Below are 22,964 nucleotides of genomic sequence, written 5' to 3' on the forward strand. Positions count from 1 at the left end.
GCATGGGGATACAGCTAGTAAACAAACACACTCATATGTAAAATGTCATTTAAGGAAAATAAAGCAGGGAACTGGGGTCTGAGCATGATATGGTGGGGAGATGATGCTATTTTTACACAGGTGGTCAAAGGCCTTATTGCAAGGAGAAATTAGAGCAGATATTCAGAGGAGTGCAGGAGATAATGGGAACATTTTGAGGTACAGTGTCCCAGCAAAAGTCATGTTGAGCCCTGTATTATCCATCCATGCTGCAAAAAAGTTATCCCAAAATTAACTGGCTTAAAAAAACAATAAATATTTATTATTTCACATTCCTGTGGGCCAAATTTGAAAATGACTTGAGTGAGTCATTCTGGCCCAGAGTCTCTTAAGAGGTTATGCTCAAGATGGTGTTAGATAAGACTATAGTCTCAGAAGGTTTGGCAGGGGTGGGAGGATCCAATTCCAAAATGATTCACTCAAAGGGTGCCGGTTGGTGGCAGGAGGCCTTGGTGTCTCGCCACATTGACCTCTCCAAGAGCTATTTAAGCGTCCACATGACATGGTGACTGGTTGGCTGGCTTCTCCCAGAGCAAACAGTCCAAGCTGGGGCAAGGTGGAAGCTACATGTCTTGCATGACGTAATCACAGATCACCATCTCTGCAAACTCCAACTGTTTCATAGACTAACTCTGTGGTAGGAGTTAGGAGAATTATTATGTGAGAGTGTGAATACCATGAGAAGGGAGATATTGGAGATAGTCCTTGAGGCTGGCTACCACAAGGCTCTGGTAAGGAGAGAGGTTGGCAAGTTCAAGGGACATGAGAAAGCACAGTGTGATTACAGTGGGATTATGAGGGGTGCAGAGGAAGAGACGGGGACGGAGGAGCAGCTGGAAGTCAAGTCATGTCGGGCTCTGTAGGCCAAAGTAGAAACTTTCAGCTATTCACTGGGTAACAGGGAAAGCCACTAGAAGGTGGCAGGATAATTTATTGAATTACTGAACTCCATTTGTTCTTGTAACATTTTCTCTCCCTGCACCCGTTATTTTCATCAGGATTTGCAGTTCTCTGTCTCAGGGCTTATGACTGGTCTGAGAACAGAAATAGCCGAAGGCCAAGGGATCCTGGAGGGTTGATAGGAATCTAACCTCTATGGCTGAAGAGCTCTGAAGGACCTCTGCTAGGTTTCTTTGAGGAGAAGAGGAGGATATTTTGCCTTCCGAAGATCCAAGGCTGGAGAAAAAGTCCTCAGAGGCACTGAAATCCAATTATAGTCCTGGGCTATAGGCACCCTGGCCTTGCTCCCAGTGGTACTGGGGGAGCTTGGGAGTGGTTTTGTGGTTCTTCGGTGGAAAAGATTGAAGCAAGAGAGACACAGGACATGAGTTGGTTTTTGAGGTGGGTGAATCAACAGTAACTAGAATGGCTCTTGGTCAGCACCAGGATATTTGCGTAACTCTCCTTGGGCTATAGGTGCCCAAAGTTGAAATCAAGTTGAATTTCTCACCGGTTTGGTAGAAGAGAGGCTCATAGTGATAAGTTGATTTAAAGAAATAGGGTATCTTAGATACCTCATTTTGTGCATTGATACTCATTTAATAACATAACCAATATGTTTTACTTATTTCCTTCACTGTTAATGTTTATTGGTTCCGGCTAAGATAAAGTTCTTGGCCTCACTTTTGATTGGGGGATTATGTTAAAATCAGCTGTTAAATATCTTAAGACACTCTAAGCCATTAACACATTAATGTGACTGAGCCCTTGAGTTTTCTCTGTATTTGATGACTTTGCTGAGCACACCTTGGAAATGTCTATTATCTATGCAGAAAATAAGCCTTGCAGAGAGACAGGGGGAAGAGAGAGATGAGAGGAAAACGTGGTGATTCTACTCTTTTATCTGATTGTTTTGGTGTTTAACTTCCAATCTCTAAATAAGCTGTCACAATCTTGGACATAGTTATAAGATTATAACTAGCTGTAACATGGGACAGGAAATACTGTCTTTTAGCTGGGTACAGTGAACAATATCTTGACTCTAATGGAACGGAACAAGAGAGAGTGCCTATTGAGTAGGTGACCAGTGGTCACTTCTATGTTCATGTAATTAAAAATATTTTTCCTATTTTTAGAAATCATGGCATCTGATTTTCTAAAGAAAAATTGTGGAGAATGCTGAAAAGATTGAAAATGAGTCCTTTGAATAAAACTGTTCTAGATTTCCTCTAATTAAAATATTTTTATGTATGTAGAATACTACTTGTAGTAAATGCTTATTGAGAACTATAAGCTTTCAAAGTTGTTTCAGAGAATGTTATATAAGTTGATGGTCCTAACAGTCCTGTGTGGTGAGACCTCTATCATATAAATATGAAACTGAGTCACAGAAATAATAAATGTCTTCCCCAGGGCTACATGACTATGAGTTCTAATTTATTTTCTAGTTTTTCTGCTTTAGCATCGTGTGGGAACATTATGGGAAGGGGACTTTTCCATGAAGGGCTGTAGTGGTGTTGGGATGGGAGGGAAGTTGGTGCATACGAACATGGTACCAATGTCAAAATCACCTGCCTTCCCTTCACATTGTTCTTTCTCTGAATCACTGCATATTTGTCAAATAAAGCTGGAATCCCCCTCCCTGCTACTTTGGAACCCCCTTACACTGCTTTCAGTGTAGCAATAAGCCTTGGCATCAAATACTATGGTACAGGTACTGTGTGGATTCCAGATCTTCCATAAGGCACAAAATCAACCTAGTGATTATGGACATTTGGCTATATAGTTAGTAATGCAATTGTTAGTGGCCTATCCTCCATGTTTTTCTGCATAAGGAAAGATCAACAAGAGTAAGAGTCACAGACTGTTTAATAATAGACCTAATGAGTATGGCAATAAATGGTTACATGGAGTTTAGGCAAACTGAAAAGACTTTGTACATTTTATACATTCAGATATCTTATAATTCTTGTTTTCATTTAGTTCACTTAAATTATGCTTGCATAAGAGACTTTGTGACAGGAGGGAAAAAAATCAGTGATCATATTAGGTCTAAAGGAAAAATGTGGTGATTAAAGCATGTTAATTTTTTTAAAAGATTTTATTTATTTGACAGAGAGATTACAAGTAGGCAGAGAGGCAGCCAGAGAGAGAGGAGGAAGCAGGTCCCTGCTGAGCAGAGAGCCCAATGCAGGGCTCAGTCCCAGGACCCTGAGATCATGACCAGAGCTGAAGGCAGAGGCTTAGCCCACTGAGCCACCCAAGCACCCCAAAGCATGTTAATTTTAACTGAAAAATAGATGATTGTTTCCCTGGGTTTTACCCCTGTCACTATTTAAACATAAATTTTGAAAGCTACATAGACATACCCAATTGAAGCTTTCGCAGTACAAGGTATTAAAAGCACATTACAGACCACAAAAATTATTGATAATATTTCAAACATAACACATCTGTAAATTCATACTATATATACTATTGCTCACCAGTAATCTGAAGAAACGAAAGTTTCTCTTTTAAATTCCTATCCATATTAGAAATTTAATTAGGCTCTCTCAGTGTTTAAAATCAGTGAAAGTATACCAAACACATACTGCCAGAGGTATTTATTGGGGTCTTTTCTTTCATATCACATAGCTTCCAGGTAAAAGAAAACTAAACTCTATTTTATAATTTTTTATAGATAATTTCAAACAGAATAATAGAAAATAGAAATAATGGAATACTATAGGAAACCCACACACACTTATCATCCAGTTTGACTGATGATGAGTTCATGGCTTATCCTGTTTCATCTATACTCTTATCCTGTGGTAGATTACTAGATGGTTTCATATTTTTGACCACACCTTCCACTGAGAGATGGAACCTAATTCCCTTCCCCTTGAATGTGGGGACCATATTAACTTGACCACAGTAACTTGCTTGACCAGCAGGATGGGGCAGGAGTATCTTTCCAGTATTTCCAAGGTTAGGTCATAAGCCTTGAAGCTTCCATCTGGATCTTTTGGGACACATTCCCTGAGAACTCTGAGCAGCCATGTCAAATCTGACAACCTTGAAACTGCTGGTCTGAAGTCTCAGTTGAGTCTAGCCTCCCATAAATAAAATCATCTCTAAATCAATCAATTAATCAGTCAAATCATCTTAGAGCCTCTGAACTTTCCCATCTGCTAACCAAATGCCACTGAGTGACTTCAGATGGTACCACATGGAACAGAAGGTTCCCAGGGCTGAAACTTGTTCAAATTTCTAGCCCTCAGAGTGGTAGGATTTAATAAAATGTTTGTTGTTTTAAGCCACTAAGTTTGGGGTTATTTATGACATTGCAGTAGGTACAGTGGAACAATCACACAACCATTATCAAGGGCAACCATAATTAACAATAATTTCTTAAGATGCTAAATATCCAGTTTTCAAATCACAAATCATCTTTATTATCTCATTTTTTAAAAAACATTTTGTTTTAACCAAGATCTAAATAAAGTCCATGCCTGGCAACTGATTTTTATATCTCTAAATCCCTTTCAATCTGTTGGTTTCCTCTTCCTTTTATTCCCCTTTCAAATTATTTGTTTAAGAAACTGGATTATTTGTCCTCAGTTTCCCACAATGTGGGGTTTCGTATTATTTCATACATTCTCCTTTCACTGGTGCTGTACATAAAGAGGCTTGATAAATTTCAGGTTGATTTGTGGCCAGGCTGGTTCAGAGGTGATGGTGTGCCCTTCCATCAGGAGGCACATTGTATTAGGCTATCTCTTGTTTTCTGATGCTAGCAGCCACTGACAACCGTTGCCCAGATCCATTCATGAATTCGGGGTTGTGAAATGGAGATTGTTTCGGTTACTATGACGCGAGAAAAGATCAAAGAGTCTCAGGGCATATAATAAGGAAGTATGTATTTAGCTTATTTCCCATCAATTTCACCTCCTCTTGTTTGCAGAAGCAAACCGACCTACAGCCAGATCCAAAGTCAGCAGGTGGCAAGATGGTTCTGGCTGCAATGGGAAGTGAAGAGGTAGGCCACAGGCCACAACCCATGTGTGACCTTTCAGGTCAGACCATAGGCAATTGCAAGGCTTTGCTCCACAGACCTCGGGGAGAATCTGCCCTGCCACGCCAGACAGGGTACAAAGCACATTAGAGTCACTGGAAGGTACAGAGAGGGACTCAGGTCCCTTCCCGCAACCTGCTGTGCTCTCATACAGGGCTGCATTCCTAGCCCACATGCCTCCATTCAGATCTCACTTTACTGAAAACCTCAAGTGAGGCCCTTCCAGGTATAGCCTCCAAGACCCTCATCAGGACCTTGGCCAAGGCATTTTTCCCCACTTGAACCCAGGACTTTTGTACTCCGGGCCCTTTCATCTGTCCCTCCTCCTTGAATGTGGGTTGACCACATGTGGAGTCTCCGAGTCCACAAAAGACAGGAGCCTTTTGTTCAGGGCTTCTTCGACATGAGCTGATTCTCCCCATCTGCAGAGCACCCACCTGACCCTAGACCTGTGTTTTTCCACGGGAAACATGGGGACAAGGTCGGGGGGTAGTTGGTGCTTTTCTCTTTTGCCTTTTATCTGCATTGTTGCAGTAAGTGAGTAAGGCTGAATGAACTGTTGCTTTCAGTTTGGCTGTTGTCCTAATAGACTGTGGTAACACCTGTGACTCAATAGGGGGCATTGCAAAGTTACATAAAAAAGGGTGTGGCTACTGGAAAGAGTGAAGAATTGGGTAAAACCCAATCTATCGAAGTGATAGTCTATTATTATTTTTTGTTATTAATTAGAGTATCTCTATAAAAAGAAACTTATTAGTTTCTCAAAATGTTGACATTTAGCATGTTCCAAAGGTAACAAATGGATTTTATAGGATTTTAAAAAGATTAATGTATACATTTCAAACATATTTGGCATTTACTTATTTATTATTACTTTAAAGATTTTATTTATTTATTTGAGAGAGCGAGAATGAGGGATAGAGAGAGCATGAGAGGGGGGAGGGTCAGAGGGAGAAGCAGACGCCCTGCTGAGCAAGGAGTCTGATGTGAGACTCAATCCTGAAACTCCAGGATTATGACCTGAGCTGAAGGCAGTTACTTAACCAACTGAGCCACCCAGGAGCCCCATACTTGGTATTTAAAAATCTATTGAAATTACTATTCTGATTTTGCTCAAATTATCCCCCAACCCCCCCCCTTTTTTTGATGGTGGGAGCTTTGTGACATTGCACTTGAAAATTTTTGATATGACCAAGTAATCTTTGGTGGCTTCATTGCTTCTGGTATGACAGGTTGCCTCAGACTTGAAGCCAGGCATTCAACACTTGATTTTATAATAGATAGATCAAGTGAAGGAGGGTTAACTTCATTTTTAATATATTTGAAGGCAGTTTATTTTTAGTTGAAAGATTAAGTAATTTTATGACCAGGAAAAATTGGGTATAAAATATGCTTTAAAAATTCAAATTTTTACATATGGTGGTGAGATTGTTTTCACTGTATTTCAGAAGGAAAGCCAAAAAGCCAAGCCATACTTGGTGAGCGTTGACTTCAGAGAGAATGAGGGAGGAAGATCACCACTGTATCTTACGTCAGCTTTATCCTCTCTTCAGAACTGAAACCAGGGCACAGAAGGTAACATCTTGCTATGTTTGGCTTTACCCAAACCTTTTAGATGGCACAGGTACATCTTCCTGTAGTCAAATATATTTAATTCATTAGTTAGTACAATTCAACAAGTACTAACTGAGCTCTAGCATTGTGTAAAAGCAACCAGCTGGGCTCTGTGTACAATGCAGAAGAAATACATGAGAAATACAAAATATATTCCCTGCTTACACAGTCAAGCTGGAGGGACAAGATAAATGCAGGAAGAATTAGATTACGATCCAGGATAATATGCAATTACATGTTCAAACAAGTGACACTAATACTTATTGCTGTAGGATTTCAGAGGACAGAGAAATTAATCAGCTTAGCATGGTCTGAGATGGATTTATGGAGGGCTCATTCCTTAATACAAACCCTGAGATGGATTTATGGAGGAGTTTTTCCTTGATCCAAACCCTGAAAGATGAGTGTCATTTCCATGGGTTGAAGTAGAGTGGGGGTGGACATGGACACAGTTTATAAAGATGAGAGTAAAAATGGCCTGGAAGACAGTGGGGGTGCTGGTGACCTTGCAGGAGAAGGCTCAGGCTGGGAAGTTGGGCAAATACATTTGGAAGACAGGGGCCAGGATCAGTCTCCTGACAAGTTTGAATGCCAGGCAGAAAAGCTCAGATGTCAGGAAAGTATTTGTGCCTTTCATCTCAACTGCCAAGATGTTCGCTGTTAACTAGTAGCTAGCATATTTATTTCTAGAAAAAATCCAGGTGTATGATTAAAGTAAGAAAAGATCTATCAGAGTTTGAAGTGGCAATAGAGTATGCAGAATAGAGACTTAAGTGAATGGCAAGGAAAATGAGGTAGTAAATTCAAAGAGCAGAGTCGGTCCATTTATTTAACAAATATTTATTGAATACATACATAGTTAATGCTGCAAGTCATGTAGAGACATTGAGGATGGAGAAGAGTATCATTCATTGAAAACCTATTAATGGTCTGAATAATCGGAGAAGAATCAACATCTTAATGTAGATGACTTAATAATATAATTCTTAGTAGTAGAATTTCAGGCTATGTCCTCGTCCAGTAGAGGAGGTGTTTTTTTGTCATACTTGCCTTTCCTGTCATCTCAGATGATCCCACATGTTCACACCTATACTACACCCATGTGTTCTGTCACACTTGAAAAGTGAGTTGATCTCCTCCGAACTGTTAATCTCTTCCTTTATCCTCTCATAATCCTGGTTTTTAAGAGCTCCTAGGAGGAACAGGGAGCAGTAACAGCAAGGGTTCTGAAAAGCTGAAGACAACGCCAGTGACTCCAACAACCTTAACTGTGGGCTAGCTGCTGTGGGAGCGGGGGGCTTCTTTAGGAAACTTTGTCAAAGAGCATTTGACATGCATTCATTCCATTAGTTAATAATAATTTAGCTCTTTTCATGTTTTAGACAGTGATCCAGAGGCTGGGGATGCTGTGGTGAACAAGACAGAAGAATTTCCTTGACTCATGGGGTTGGTCATCTGATGGAAAACAAAGAAAATAATAAATCATATGGCATTTTCAGCTGTGCTAAGTGCTACAAAGAAAAGGATATGGTGAGGTAGGATAATGGAAAGTGATGGAGGTGTGTAGGTATGCAGTGATGGTAGGACAGTGGATTAGGGAAAATGTTTCTGAGGAGTTGACTTAGAATTTTTCAGGAATAGAGTTCCAAGGAAAGGAAATGTGGATGCAAAGGCCCTAAGGCAGGAAGGGCTAAGGATAATGGAGCGACTGACCGCTAGAAGGTGGTGTGGCTGAAACCTTCTGAGCTAGAGGATAAATGGCAGTAGAGGTGGGTAGGGGCACCTGTATTTAGGGCCTTGTAGGTTCCATAAGAATATTGGATTATTCAATGCAAAGAGAACTGTAGATGACTTTGAGAATGGGAATGATATGATTTGATTTACATTTTTAGAAGATCATTCTAAATGCAGCTTAGAGAAAAGGCTGTTAGGGTGCAAAGGCCTATCTATAGGACTTTATAGGCCTATATAGTGCAAAAGCCTATCTACAGGAAGTACTTTTCATAGTCAAGGTGAGTGAGAGGTGATGGTGGTTTGGACTAGGGTGTGGGAGTGGAGGCTGTGATAAGTGCCTAGACGTATTTTGAAAGTAGAGCTGGCAGAACTTGTTGATGTACTTGGGTGTGAGAAAAGAGGTGAATAAAGGCTAACACTCCCCAACCCCAGGGTGAATGATATGCCCATTTACTGAGATGGTGAAAGACTGGGAGAGGAGGAGGTTTGGCACTTATTAAATATTTGTTGAATGATCCAGTGAATCAATCAATGATGCTCCAAATCAGGGTGATGGGGATAAGTATTTTCCTTCTTCACTATGATGAGATGATAAGTGTATGCGATAGCTGGGAATCGTTCTAGATCATCATAGAATTTCAGGCATTGGGATATAGAAACTTTTGAAAACACACAGAGTATTTAGGAGTGTCAACCAGTCAGCCAATAGTCTACAAGAACTAGCGCCGAACTGAAGCTCAGAACATTTTCAGGGCTTGACATAAGGGATGGAAGAAAAAGAATGAGACATTTCCCTCTAAGGCCTCTGACTTTTACCTTGACCATTGATCTACCACTTGAGAAGTTCAAGGGGGAATGAGAATGTAAATTTTTTCTTGACTGTATAGGAATAAGCAATTGGATGCTGCCCCTTCAGCTGGAACAGGGAGCTAGAGAATCTCTCCATCCAGGTTTTACAGGCTTTCATCCAAATGTAGTTTTGGCATATGTTGCCTAATAAGAAAAGCACAACACTTCCTGGATTGGCTGAACTCCCATCTCACACACTAACCTTGCTGTAGCCTCATAAGGAAATCATGCTTATAGCAGATGGCAAAGGTGTAATTTCCATTTGAGGAAATTGTCTTTCACTCTTCTTTGCTGGATGCTTTCAAGCAACGGCCAAGCGTATGCTTAATTTCCAAATTCTTTATTTTGAAGACTTTCAACTTACAGAACACAGCCAAGAATTGTACAACGAACTCTCATACACTCTTCCCCTCCAGTTTCTAATTGTTGGCATTCTGCCAATTTCTTCTTAATCTTCATTTCTTTATAGGTATACGTTCATATAAATGCACACACATGCATTTATTATTATTCTTACTTTTTGTGCTGTGGAACCATTTAGGAGTAAATTCCAGATATCATAACCCTTTACCTTTTCCTGATGTATTTCCTGATAGTCTCTTCTATAACCATAGAACAATGACCAAATTCAGCAAATTTAACTTTAATACCGTTATTATCTAATGTATGGTCCACTCTATAGCCAAATTGTACTGGGTGTCCCGGGAATAGCCATTCTAGCATTTTTTTCTTCTGATTTATTGTACTGTATTTAGGTGTCATCTTATAACATATTTAATGTCCTCCCTCTTTTCCTATCTCTACAGTCAGAGCCTTTATGTTAAGATATCTTTCTTTCCTTCCCTTATTTAAGTCACTAGGCATCTGTTAAATGGTTACCATTATATTAGGCCAGGGGAGGACAAAAAAAAAAAAGGAGAGAAGAAATTTCCTATTATGTCATTTCTTGAGAAGACAATATTTCTATTCATGAAATGACAAGACCATAGCTTCAAAGCTATGCATAGTCAAGTGTGAAATAAGGTATATGCAAGAGTTGAAGGAATTTAGAGAAGAAGAAGGAAGAAAGAAGGGACGGAAGAAGGTAAAAGAGAGGGAGTGTAGGATCAAGGTTAGCCTCCACTTCTGTGAGTTGGGCTGGGCATTTTTCTCCTGGATGTGAAGTTGGAGTGTAACCCATCACCAAAGTCTTTACAGACACCTTGAGTAATTCTGCCTTGGTCCTTAGGTTGAGCATCATTGCAATAGAATCTGAAAACATCACAGTGAGCAAAGCAAACTGCTCGTCCTGTGCATTATTCTGATGTTGGCTGGACCTATTTCTGTTTGTTTCAGGTCTTGGATGTCTATATTAACTTCAAAACACTTCATTCTAAGTAAGGAGTCTCAGTAGGGGGACACCTCCATGGAAAATTGAGCTTACTCTCCAGTAAATCTGTGAGTAACATAATTCCATTCATTACACCAAGATAGCTCAACCTCAGCACTATTGACATATTGGGATAGGACTCTTGGTGGTACTACTGACATTCTTGTTTAAGGGAGTATCCCAAGTATTAAAGGTGTTTAGCAACATTATTTGCCTGGACCCACTAGATACCAGTAGCACCTCCCCATTGGACAACTGAAAAAAATCCCCAGAGATTTGCCAAATATCCTTTGAAGGGATTTAAAAAAAAAAAAATTGAGAACGACAACATTAGACTGAACTCCTCAGGGATAGGGGCCATTTCTGATTCACTTATTATTGTGTGGCATGCACTGTATCTGGCACAGAATAAGTACGTGATAAAGAGCAAGTTAATGAATTAAAGCACTAGATTTGTGTTCATTTGCTCAGTGTCCCGATTGTGTTTGTACTCAGTTGTCCCCACTGCAGATCTGCTCAGGGATTGGACAAGGAAGGGTTGGGTTGGCTCCATGTAATTGCTATGATGAAAGTACATTTGAATTAAAATTCAAAGCCCTGGTTGACCCATTGTAGAATACAGACAGGCAAATAGAGCTCAGTATGTAATTTCAGATCTTCCTGAACTTATAATGGAGTAATAGCCTGGTAAATCCATCATACATTGAGACTATAGTAAGACGAAAATGCAAGCGAAATGCCAAGCCCGCCAAACATCGTCGCTTACGCTTGCTTACCTTACATGTGCTCAGAACGCTTGCCTTAGCCCATAGTGAACAATATTATCTAGCACAAAGCTTGTTTTATTTATTTTTTTTAAAGATTTTATTTATTTATTTGACAGAGAGAGATCACAAGTAGGCAGAGAGGCAGGCAGAGAGAGATAGAGGAGGAAGCAGGCTCCCTGCTGAGCAGAGAGCCCGATGTGGGACTCGATCCCAGGACCCTGAGATCATGACCTGAGCTGAAGGCAGCAGCTTAACCCACTGAGCCACTCAGGCGCCCACAAAGCTTGTTTTATAATGAAGTGCTCACTATCTTACGGAATTGACTGACTGAAAGTGAAAACCAGAATGGCTGTATGGGTACAGACTGGTTTTGAGGATACTGGTTATTTGCCCTTGTGATTGCATGGCTGGCGGGGGGCTGAAGCCTAATGCCTGGCATCACATGAGAGGAGCCTACCGCCTATCACTAGCCTGGGAAAAGATCCAAATTCAAAATTCGAAGTATAGTTTCAACTGAATGCCTATTACTTTTGCCTCAACATAAGAAAAATTTTAAAATGATGTATCAAAAAACCCAACCATGTTAAGTGGGGGACCATCTGTAGTTTCAGATTTATTCATCTCATTTATTTAAAAAAAAGACCATTGACAATTTAAGTCTGGCAGGGAAGGTGGTGGGATGAAGGCAGCTGATATCTCCCACTGAAAATTCCTGTGTGGAATACGGAGGGGTAGGTTTTCATGCCCTTGGCCGGGGGAGGTGATCAACTTGGTCTATGAAGAAAACTGAAAGGTCAGTTACCTAGACCATCAGAAACTCCCTTTTAGCTGAAGCGGATGCAGGTTGTGAAAAGAACCTTTTGTTTATTTTTGTCAGATGGGAGCGTCAAGCAGAAATGGCTTGTATATGTAAAATCACCACATTTAAAATACTACCTTAATCTGATTCAGAATGCTGGTAGAGGGTAGGGGAAGGGCTTATATGAGAACCCTCTACCTCCCACTCAGTTTTGCTGTGAACCTAAAACTGCTTTAAAAAAAATAAAGTCCATTGGGAAAAAAAGATCCTGACCTTTGCTAAGACACTAATGCTAAATCTAGTGGGTTCTAACGACATTTTTCCTGTTTTCCTAAATTTCCTGCGTCCTATCTCATACTTCGTGATCTCAAAAATCATACCATTTCAGTGATAACAGCTGCTTAATGATGCTTACTCCTGGCAGGGGGAGAAGCTGAAGTGAATGAAGGTCATTCTAAGATGAGGATTTTCCCACAGCTTTGGCTGCCTAGTTTGCTCACCTCCCACACCTTCCTGAATTTCAAAGCACCTAACTTATACTCTTTATTGCACTGCAGTTCAAAACCCTTGAAAGCACAACACAGAGGATTTTGGAAGGTGAAGCAGTGCTCTAGGTATTTTAGGTTTTGCAAAGTTCAGCTTTTAAAATCTAACCTAACAAGAACCATATACACAATCGTTTGCTACTTAAAAACAAAAACAAAAAAAAAAAAACAGGAGACTTAAGATTTAAATGCATCTTTTAGGAGCCAAATTCAGGGTATTTACAACAGAATTTATACTCCCCTGCCTCCTGCGACACAGTTTTCTGGTTAGTACCCTCTATCATTAGTTGGTTCTTGACTCCTCTGGTTCGCAGCTTGGAGCACCTGTCTGTTTTGCCACATATCCCTCCCTCCCTCCCTTCCTTCCTTCTTCCTTCCTTCCGATTTTATTCATTTTTGAGAGAAAGAGCATGCATGCATGAGCAGGGGGAGGGATGAAGGAAGGAGAGGCAGAGTTCCCACTGAGCAGGGAGCTGGCCAGGACTCAACCCCAGGACCCTAGGATCATGACCTGAGCTGAAGGCAGATGCATAACTGCCTGAGCCACAAAGGCGCCCCTATTTATCTCATTTCATGCCTGGATAGTTGACCACTAGTTTTATCTTTGATATTTTCTGGTGGCTATCATAGATATCACAGAATCGGATTTGATACAACTGTTCCATGGTTCTTGTTCAGTTCCTCTTTTTCTGCACGCTCAACCAGTTTTATTCACTCAAGAAATAGGTGCATGTTCCAGGTACTCTTTGAGCCACTAAAGATAAGCAGATCATCAGTGCTGTTGGGAAAACACTTAATATGCTTCATGTCAAGCCCACATCCAATTCATCGACAAGTTCTATTTTCAAAATCTATCTCGAGGCTGTTCATTTAGCTACATTTTAATGCCTTTTCATCAAGCCATAGACACCATCATCTCTCAGGACTCCCACAGTGACCTTCTGATCTCTCCGTTTGCTCTTGATCCACCCCTAGTCACCCCTTGGTTTTTGAAAAACCAAAGCAATTTCTTTTTTACCATCACCCAAAATATTGTCACTTCCTTGCTTAAAACTGATCAATCGCTTACCACTGCCCTAAAAAGGGAATCTTAACTTTACCACGAGCCTCAGGACCCTGCACATTGGCTGCCATCTGCCTCTCCATTCCCATCTCATACCTTTTCTTGTCCACCAAGGCTTAGGAACACCTGGTCTTCTTTCTTAAACCCACCTGTTTTTCCTCCATGGGGTTACTTTCCCCACGGCCCACAGTTCTCCTTCACTGGGTTGGTCTGTCTTTGGAACCAAAGCCACCTGCTTTAGAGAAGCCCTTCCTTTATACATCTGTTGGAAACCAGCCTATCCTACTTACTAACACATCTCCATGTTTACTTCCTTCAGAATATTTATCACTTTCCATATGAACGTTTTTAGGTATTTGTTTGCTTATTTATTGTCTACTTCTCCCCTTTAGAAAATACGCTTCAGAATATAAGGGCCTTGTTTGTTTTGTTTATTGCTATATCTCTAGGTGCCTTGGGGTTTAGGTCATTCTTAGATGGTCCACTATCTTGAAGAGAGCACGGAACACTTAATAGTAGACACTTAATATTGAGCACACTCAATAAATATTTGTGGAGTTGATGGATATATCCCCCATATTGTCTAGCAATGGTCATACAAGAGACCATCAATAAATACTTTTGCTCAATTTTCCTATGAGGGTCTGTGATAGGAAAAGCATCTTTGCAAAATTATATAATTTTTAAAAAATTTTTATTTATTTGAGAAAGAGCACAAGCGGGGGGAGGGGAAGAGAGAGAGGGAAAGCAGATTCCCTGATGAGCAGGGAACCTAAGGCAGATGCTTAAGGGACTGAGCCATCCAGGTGCCCCAAATTATACTATGTTTTAAGTTAGAGTTCTAGATCTTGTTCTTCAGAGTTACTAGAAATTACAATGTCATAAATCTATGATATACAATATTTAGTATAAGTAAAAATAGATACATACAACAGTTGTACGAACCTGTATTGCAATACTTTCAAAGAATGTCCTATACATGGGGAACCTGGGTGCCTCAGTGGGTTGGGCCTCTGCCTTTGGCTCAGCTCAGGTCATGATCTCAGGGTCCTGGGATCGAGCCTCCAGTTGGGTTCTTTGCTTAGCAGGGAGCCTGGTTCCCCCTCTCTCTCCCTATCTGCCAAATTGTGATCTGTCAAATAAATAAAAAGTTAAAAAAAAAAAAAAAAAAAAAGAATGTCCTATACATGGGGCACCTACATAGCTCAGTTGGTTAAGCATCTGCCTTCCGCTCAGGTCTTGATCTCTGGGTCCTGAGATGGAGCCTCAAGTAGGCTATGTGCTCAGCTGAGAGTCTGCTTCTCTCTCTTCCTCTGTACCTACCCCCAACACCCTGCCCTAAGCCCTACCCCACCCTGCTCATGCTCTCTTTTTCAAATAAATAAACTCTTTTTAAAAAGAGAATGTTCTATGCATGAAAAGGCACATTTAAATATTTAAAATTATAACATTGTGGATAAACTTCACTTACTAATGTGTCCTTTTGTGAACTCCAGGAGCAAAACCAGGTCTGTGAATGCCTGGCCAAAGCGAAAGTCCCAGAGATAGCTTAAGGTTTCTCAGAAATGTAACTTTGGCCACAAAAGCAATTCTCCTTCAACAGAATTGCTACCTAGAAAACACTCTCTATTACCTAGAAAATCTACTCTAAGGAGTAACTTAGAGAAGTGAGATGGTTGTATTCTGTGACACCCCCCCCCCCAAACACTCTTGCAAATTAGCCAGGGAAATGAAAGTGGTGGACAACATGGCTGATGGAAAAGAGCTGCTGTTAAGGAATGGACTCAGTCATTTTAGGTCACTAAGCATGGAAGTCTCCCTTTTTTGGAGTTTCTAATATTCATAGGTTGAATATTTTTATGAATTACTTAAGCCAAAGTAAAGAGGGACTCTTTCATGTTTCCAAAACATAAGCCTTCCTCCACCTGACAGATTGCTCTTAAAAGCCAAATGGAGCCTGGGCAGACTGAGCTTCTGTGACATGAACTACCGAGCATGGACAGCTTGCAGAAGGACACCATTCTTCGGGCTTTCGGCTTATAACCGGAATTCACCCAAGCTTTCAAATGGGTACAAGTACATAGTAGCAGCTAGACCCCTGGTTTTACCTGCTGATCTGCATACACACATAATGCTGCGTCTCATGCCCTGAAAGTTTTCCTGTACCCCTCTAGTGGTATCTGTAGTTTGAGATTCTCTAAACACATGCACATGCATGAGGTTTTTCTCTTTTTTAAAAATTACTTAGAAGTGAGAGTCATTCCTTATAAAATGAACTGTTTTAAATTGAACATTCACTACCTCCACCATGTTTTGCAACCACCATTCACATCTATTTCCAAAATATTTTCATCATCCCCAAAGGAAACCCTACACCCATTAAGCAGTTGCTCCCTATTCTTCCTCCTCCAAGCCTCTGACAACCATCGTTATATGCTCTGTCTCTATATGGATTTACCTATTTTGGATATTTTTATATAAATGGAATCATACAATATGTGACTTCTTGTGTTTGGCTACTTTTACCGTAGAGCAATGTTGCGAAGGTACATCCATGCATTATTCCTTTGTATGGTTGAACATTCCATTATGTATATGGACCTCAATTTGTTTATCCATTCATTCATTTGTGGACATTTGGGTTGTGCTATAGAATGAATGCTTGTGTCCCTTCCCCCATTCATATGTTGAAACACTAATACCCAATGCGCTGGTATTAGTATTTGGGGTCTTTTGATGATGCTTAATTCATGAGGATGAAACAAACCACCATGAACGGGAATCACGCCTTACAAAAGAGGCTCCAGAGAGATCCCCTGCCCTTCCCTAGCACATGAGGGCACAGAGAGAAGGTGCTGGCTGTGAACTAGGAAAAGGGCCCTCACCAAATTACAGCAACGTCAGTGCCTTCATTTTGAACTTGGCAGCCTCCAGAGCTATGAGAAATGAATTTCTGTTATTTAAAAGCCACTCAGTTTGTAGTATTTCGCTATAGCAGCCTGAAGGGATTAAGGTTGCTTTCCCTTTGGGCCACTGTGAGTAGTGCTACCAAGAACATGTGTGTACCCATACCCAAGCTTTCTCTTCCTCGGGGAAACCATTACATGTGGCGTACTGCAGAGGGCTTCCACCTGTCGACATCATTGTTGTGCTGCTCTGTACCCACTTCCATGACCTTGATGGCATCAAGTTTGTGTGGCTCTCATTTTCTCTTTTGAGGTATATCCTTTTCGAATGCTGCTTGTTTCTCAATTTCTTACAGAATTTTGAAAGGTAGAAGCCCTTTCTTTGTTACTTCTCTCCAGTAGTCTTTAGTGAGGCTGAGATGCTAGAAATGAGACAAATACAAGGTTTTACTTAATATTGCTCCTCTTTTCTGCAGACCAAGTCTTTCTTACTGGGCCACACTCATGTTCCCTGATTATTTGTTTCTTAGGATGAACCATTTCCCAGGAAAGCCTCAGTCTTCATGTACCTGTCACTGATTCCCAGATAATCCTGAATGCCTCTTAGACTCAAGCTAGAGCTCCTGTTACATAGAGAGAAAAAGATTCACAGTTAAGTCTTCATTAATAGGAACATAATGTTCTGAGATAACTTGACTATATCAAACACACGTGGCTGTTTATTCAGATAGGTCTTCTGGTCATGGTCACAAATTTGACAGTTTTATAAAAGATGGAGCCTAAGTCCCATACATTCTATCCACTCCACTTTCCCACCTCTCTGGTATATGAGCTAGACTTGGTGATTTTTTTCTAATGAGTAGACAATGGTAAAATGATGATGTGGCTTCCAAGACTAGGTCATAGAAGATGTTGTGATTTCTTCCTTGCTCTCCCTCGTACTGCTTGTTCTGGGGGAAGCCAGCAAGCCACCATGTCAGGAGGACACTTAAGTAGCCTGAGGAGAGGTTCACCAAGGGAGAAAGTGAGGCCTACTACTAAGTAGCAAGGAACTGGGGCCTCCTACTCTCAGCCATGTGAATTAGCTTTCTTAGAAACATAGCCACCGGCCCCATTACAGCTGTCAGGTGATGGCAGCCCAGCCACCATCTTCTGGACTGCAACCTTACCAAGAAACCTTGAGCCAGAACCACTGAGCTAAGCCACTCCCAAATTGCTGACCCAGAGAAATTGTGAAGTAAATTTTAAATCTATTAAGTTTTGTTACACAATAATATATAATTACTATGTTTATTGAAAGAGCTGGACTTTGCAGGATACAAACAGAAAATAACATTATTCTTTCTTGCCTTTTCCCCTAATAAACATGCTTTCTTGCTTTGTTCTTTGCTGTCCACGATGAAATAATAGGCATGTTGCTTAGCTTTTCTGGATACTTTGATATTAAAAAGACCACTTTTGTCTAATAATCATATAATTTGAGCTAACATTCAATTTAAGTTTCACTCTGCTGCCAACTCAGGGATATATTTCAAGCCTGAAAGCCTGTCATCAGGAGGGAAGTGTGGCTGGTTTCTTTATTTTCCATCTTGTTCTACTTCCTCTCCCTCACTCCCTAGGCTGGCCCTAGGATGCCTCTGCAGATAGGGGGTGGGGTAGAGGAAGGAAGCTCAGTAAGGAAGAGAAAAGGTTTTACTTGATTGGTTTGGCTGTAATAGGACATCATGACATTTGTTACTTCTGGGAATGGTATAGTAGTACACTAGAGTCTGCCTGTGCCAACTTGCAAGAGTTAATTGTTCAATGTTAAGCCTAGCTGTCATTAAAAATTAAATTATATATTAACTTGTAATTAAATAAATGTTTTAAAATAAGATAAATACTCATCATCTCTTAGTTAATTAACTACATTTTACTATCATCTATGTTCTTGTCTTGAATTTACTTATGTCTACTGCATCTGTTTGGTAGAAGTACTTTATAATGATGTTCTACAGTGCGTCCTTCCCTAACATCACATAGATGTCATATGGTTAGCCTGTTCGGTGTGCTGGGAGTCTGGAGCCCTGGAATCACACATGGAAGTCAGAAATGCTATAAATCTCGACCCTTTTCCTGAAGATCTATTTGTTAAACCTTTACCAGAACATCACTGCTGTAGTATATTCCAAATGCAGGTCTGCATCCTCATGGAATGCCTCTGTTGGGAAACGTGTTTCCTATAGTTACTTTGGCATGGTCCCGTCTCATCCACCCTACCACTCGTGATCTTCCCCTGAGCAGTTCTCTGTTAGGGATACCTTATCCCTATAAGCAGCCCTAGTAAATAGTCATCCTGGCCCAGGAGAAACTCACCTTCTTTTGCTCCACCTCAAAATATAGGCTGTTCCCATTTCCCCATTATCTTGCAGTCAGAGCAGCAAGACTTCTGCAGGCTCCAGTGCCTCCTGTCACTCTGACACCAGTCCGTGTGTTTTGTGTTCCTTAAACTTCAGTGAACATGTGCGAGGACCTTTAAATGATCCCTTGAAGTGCTTGCCCTCCCCTCTTCCCTTGGTGTGCTAGAAGAGGAGAGAAGCATACCTCCCAATTCCCGTGGAGATGCTGATGGGGTTGTTGAGATCACGTGACAACTCTCTTCAAGCAATTATTTTCCCATCTTTTGAATCCTCTCATAGATTCTTAGTCTACATATACAGCCTGGCTACAAGTGGTGTGCTGATGGTAAACTGGAATAGGACACCCTCTTTATCAGTCCCCCATAGACCGATAGTCTGAGACCTCACCTTCAAACTTGACTCTCTTTTGCTACCTATTGTTTATTCTGTGTTTGGGGGCCTCTGCTCAATGCAAGAGAAAACAAGAATAGTCACATCTGTTACATGTGTCTTAGCCTCAGTCTGTTTTTTCTTTCAAATATTCTCCATGGGGAGTTGAGGCAACCTAGGCTGTACATGGGCCACATGGGCAGAGGAAGGGTTCCAGGGACTACGATGCTCAGGTTGGGTGGTTTACTTAATGTCTAAACAGCAGATGGGAGCCCAGGTGTTGGTGCAAATGATAAGAGAAGAAGCCAAGGCTGTCCTGGATGAGTGGTATCAGATATTAAGTATCAGGAACAGAATATAAGCCAAAGATGGGAGATAAAAGAACAAGTTAGAAGCTGAGGAGGTCAAGATCATGTTGGGAAGTGAGTTCTCATGAGCTCCTCATTACCATGCTCTAGCCTCTTGGCATGGGTCACTCAGCTGGCCTGGGCCTGGCCAGCTGGTTGAAGGTACAGGATGGGCATGAACAGTGCCATTTTAAATTCCTCAGGATTAGTTAGATCGTCTTGAGTTTCTTGTCTAATACCTTGTCAATTATGGAAAGATATTAAAGGAAGTAATATTCAAGTATGGCCCTTTTCAAAATGAGCATCAGTTTGGTGGCCACAACAGTACACATTCCTAATGGGATAATAGAGAAGTACATTTAGATTCAGTATCTTCTAGCCTAGCAAATGCCTGCTGTAATTACATAATCAATTTTGCCTATAATATGAATTCCTTGAAGGCAGGCTCCTCACCTTATGCAGTGTCTCCATTGAATGACCATACTAGTAAATGCAGAATGGACAATAATTTCTGATCTACTAAAAGTGTTCCTTATTTGTAATTCTTAGGTTCCGTCTTAAACAAAATAAAAGTCCAAAGTCTCTGGCCTGGTTTCCAGAGCATGGTACAACTCCAGAACTCACCTGATCTGTCTCCTTTCCCATTGCTTCTTTACATATATGCTCAATCAGTTTTATAACTTGCTTCTGGACATACCTTTTCCAGATGCTCATGTAGGGGACCAGAATATGCCACCCCCAAATATGCTACTTTGGCATATGGACTATTTTGAGCAAATGAGAGTTAATAGATACAGAAAGAAGCCTTCCTGAGGTCTCCTTTATCTGACTAAAAGCTGAAACTTATGAAAAATGAGGACTGCCAGAAATCCCCCTGCCCAGGGCAGTTTCACGGCCATGAAGAATATCTTCAGGTCACTGTGAAGGTGGACCTGCACAAACATTTATTCCCTCACATGTTTACTTTCCAATTTTCTAGTGCTTTTGAAAGTTTAAAACTTTTTTCTGTTGTTTTGTTATTTCTCTTTAAAATGGTTGTTTTGTTAAGATGCTATATTAGCCCAAGTTCTAGGCACTCCTTTGAGTTTCGCTTCACTGAGTTTTTCCTGAGTGATGTGTGCTATCCATGTTAATAAACTGCTTTTGTCAATCTGTCTTTTGTCAGTCTAATTTTACAGGGTCCCAGCAGGAGAATCTAGGAGGGTAAAAGGAAAAATAATTTTCTTCCCCTACACTCACATTCTTTTACTCTCTTAGAAATCATTCCTCTCCCTACTCCCTCATCAAAAGATGGAAGTTCAGAATAGGTGCAAGTTCAGATTCTACCTGTTCCTAAAGCCTTCTCTATCTAGATCTGCTTGAGGCCATCATGCCTCCAGAGCTCAAGCCCATGCCTTCAAGGACGTGGCAATAAATGAGTATCAGTCAAGCATTGTCTTGGCATGCCTATTCTATGGGTCTTTAAAACTTTTACTCAAATTTCTGTTGATATCTTGCTCCTCTAACCCACCTTGAAATGCTTTAAAATCTAAGACTTTGTTGTGTTCAATAAACCTTCAGACCTGAGCTATCTCAGAACCTCTCAAGTTTATGACTCCCTGTAGCATATGATTTACCCCATAAAATGCAGGAAGGGACACATTCAAAAGCAGTCTTTTATATACAATTTTTAAAATTGTAAACCTCAATCTATTAAACTATACCTTGGAAGCAAATAAAATCAAATATTTATTAAACTATGTGCCCAGCATTCCAGTAGGTACTGCAGAGAATAGGATACGTAATAGACTTTTGTGAGAGACTGAAAATACAAAAGGACAATGACCAGAGCATATATAAAAATAGAACTCTGGCCCACAACCTCTGCAGCAGTCTGTCCAGAAAGGCAACCACAGTCTCTGTGGCAATTGGCCGAAATGGTCAGGACTTACAATATTTTTGCCCATTCCAATCTAGGGCCAACTAGAGAAAGGCATTCACTCACTCCTAAACAATCACATAGAATGTCTTGCTTCTCATTAGCTTTTTTTTTTTTTTTTTAAAGATTTTATTTATTTATTTGACAGATTGAGATCACAAGTAGGGAGAGACGCAGGTGGCGTGGGGGCGGGGGTAGCAGGCTCTTTGCTGAGCAGAGGGCCCGATGTGGGACTTGATCCCAGGACCCTGAGATCATGACCTGAGCCGAAGCCAGAGGCTTAACCCACTGAGCCACCCAGGCGCCTGCACTAGCCTTTCTTGTGCCAAAAACCTATCAGCATGTACCCGAAGCAGTTTCCTACTGTAAAGCTTTACCCTCCGTGACTGCTTCTGGGTCTTGGCCCAATTCAAGTGAGAGTGGCTGACCACTTGCTCTGGCAAGTTCTGAATAAATAAAAATATCCTTTGCTTGTTCTCATTTGGGTATTCTTCATTATTTCCCTTTTTGGAATTTATAGGTGATTTCAATTCTTAACTAGAGGCCCCAGACATTGATGATATAATTATTTATAATTTTACTAGAGATTGAATTTTGAGGCTGGTATACAGGAGAGTTAGGTAGTGACTGTTTTGTACACAGACAATTTTGCTTTCATATTCAAATGTGGCATATATTCTTTACAGAAGAAATTATATTCTCTATATTTCAGGTGTTTTGTTTTGTTTTTGCTTTCATATTCAAATGTGGCATATATTCTTTACAGAAGAAATTATATTCTCTATATTTCAGGTGTTTTGTTTTGTTTTGTTTTTGTGTCAGACTCAATAGCTGATGAATCTTAAGGGTCTACTATTGAGAGAGCTCAGTGAGGAGTAATCAACTTTGAAGACTGAAAAGGGAATTAGTACAAATAAAAGATCAACCTTTTAAGCCTGTGATACCAGAATAAAGGTGGTGCCAACTAACAGAAATGGAGACTTGGGAAAGGAATTAGGTATAAAGGTCAAGAGACAGTGGGAAGTTCAAGCTCATTCAACAAATATTGACTGCCAGCTCCATGCTAGGTACTATTCTAGATGGTGAGGATATAGTGGAGAATGATATTGACAAAAATCCTTGCTTTTGTGGAACTTATATTTGAAAATGCAGACAGCTGGCATCTGGTGCAAGACTTTAAAGTTACAGAGGACTTATCCTTAAGCAAGATATGTACTTGGGGTCCAAATAAAGGAATGCCTGAGATGAGG

The sequence above is a fragment of the Mustela lutreola genome, chromosome 3 (genome assembly GCF_030435805.1).
Source record: "Mustela lutreola isolate mMusLut2 chromosome 3, mMusLut2.pri, whole genome shotgun sequence".
NCBI lineage: Eukaryota > Metazoa > Chordata > Mammalia > Carnivora > Mustelidae > Mustela > Mustela lutreola.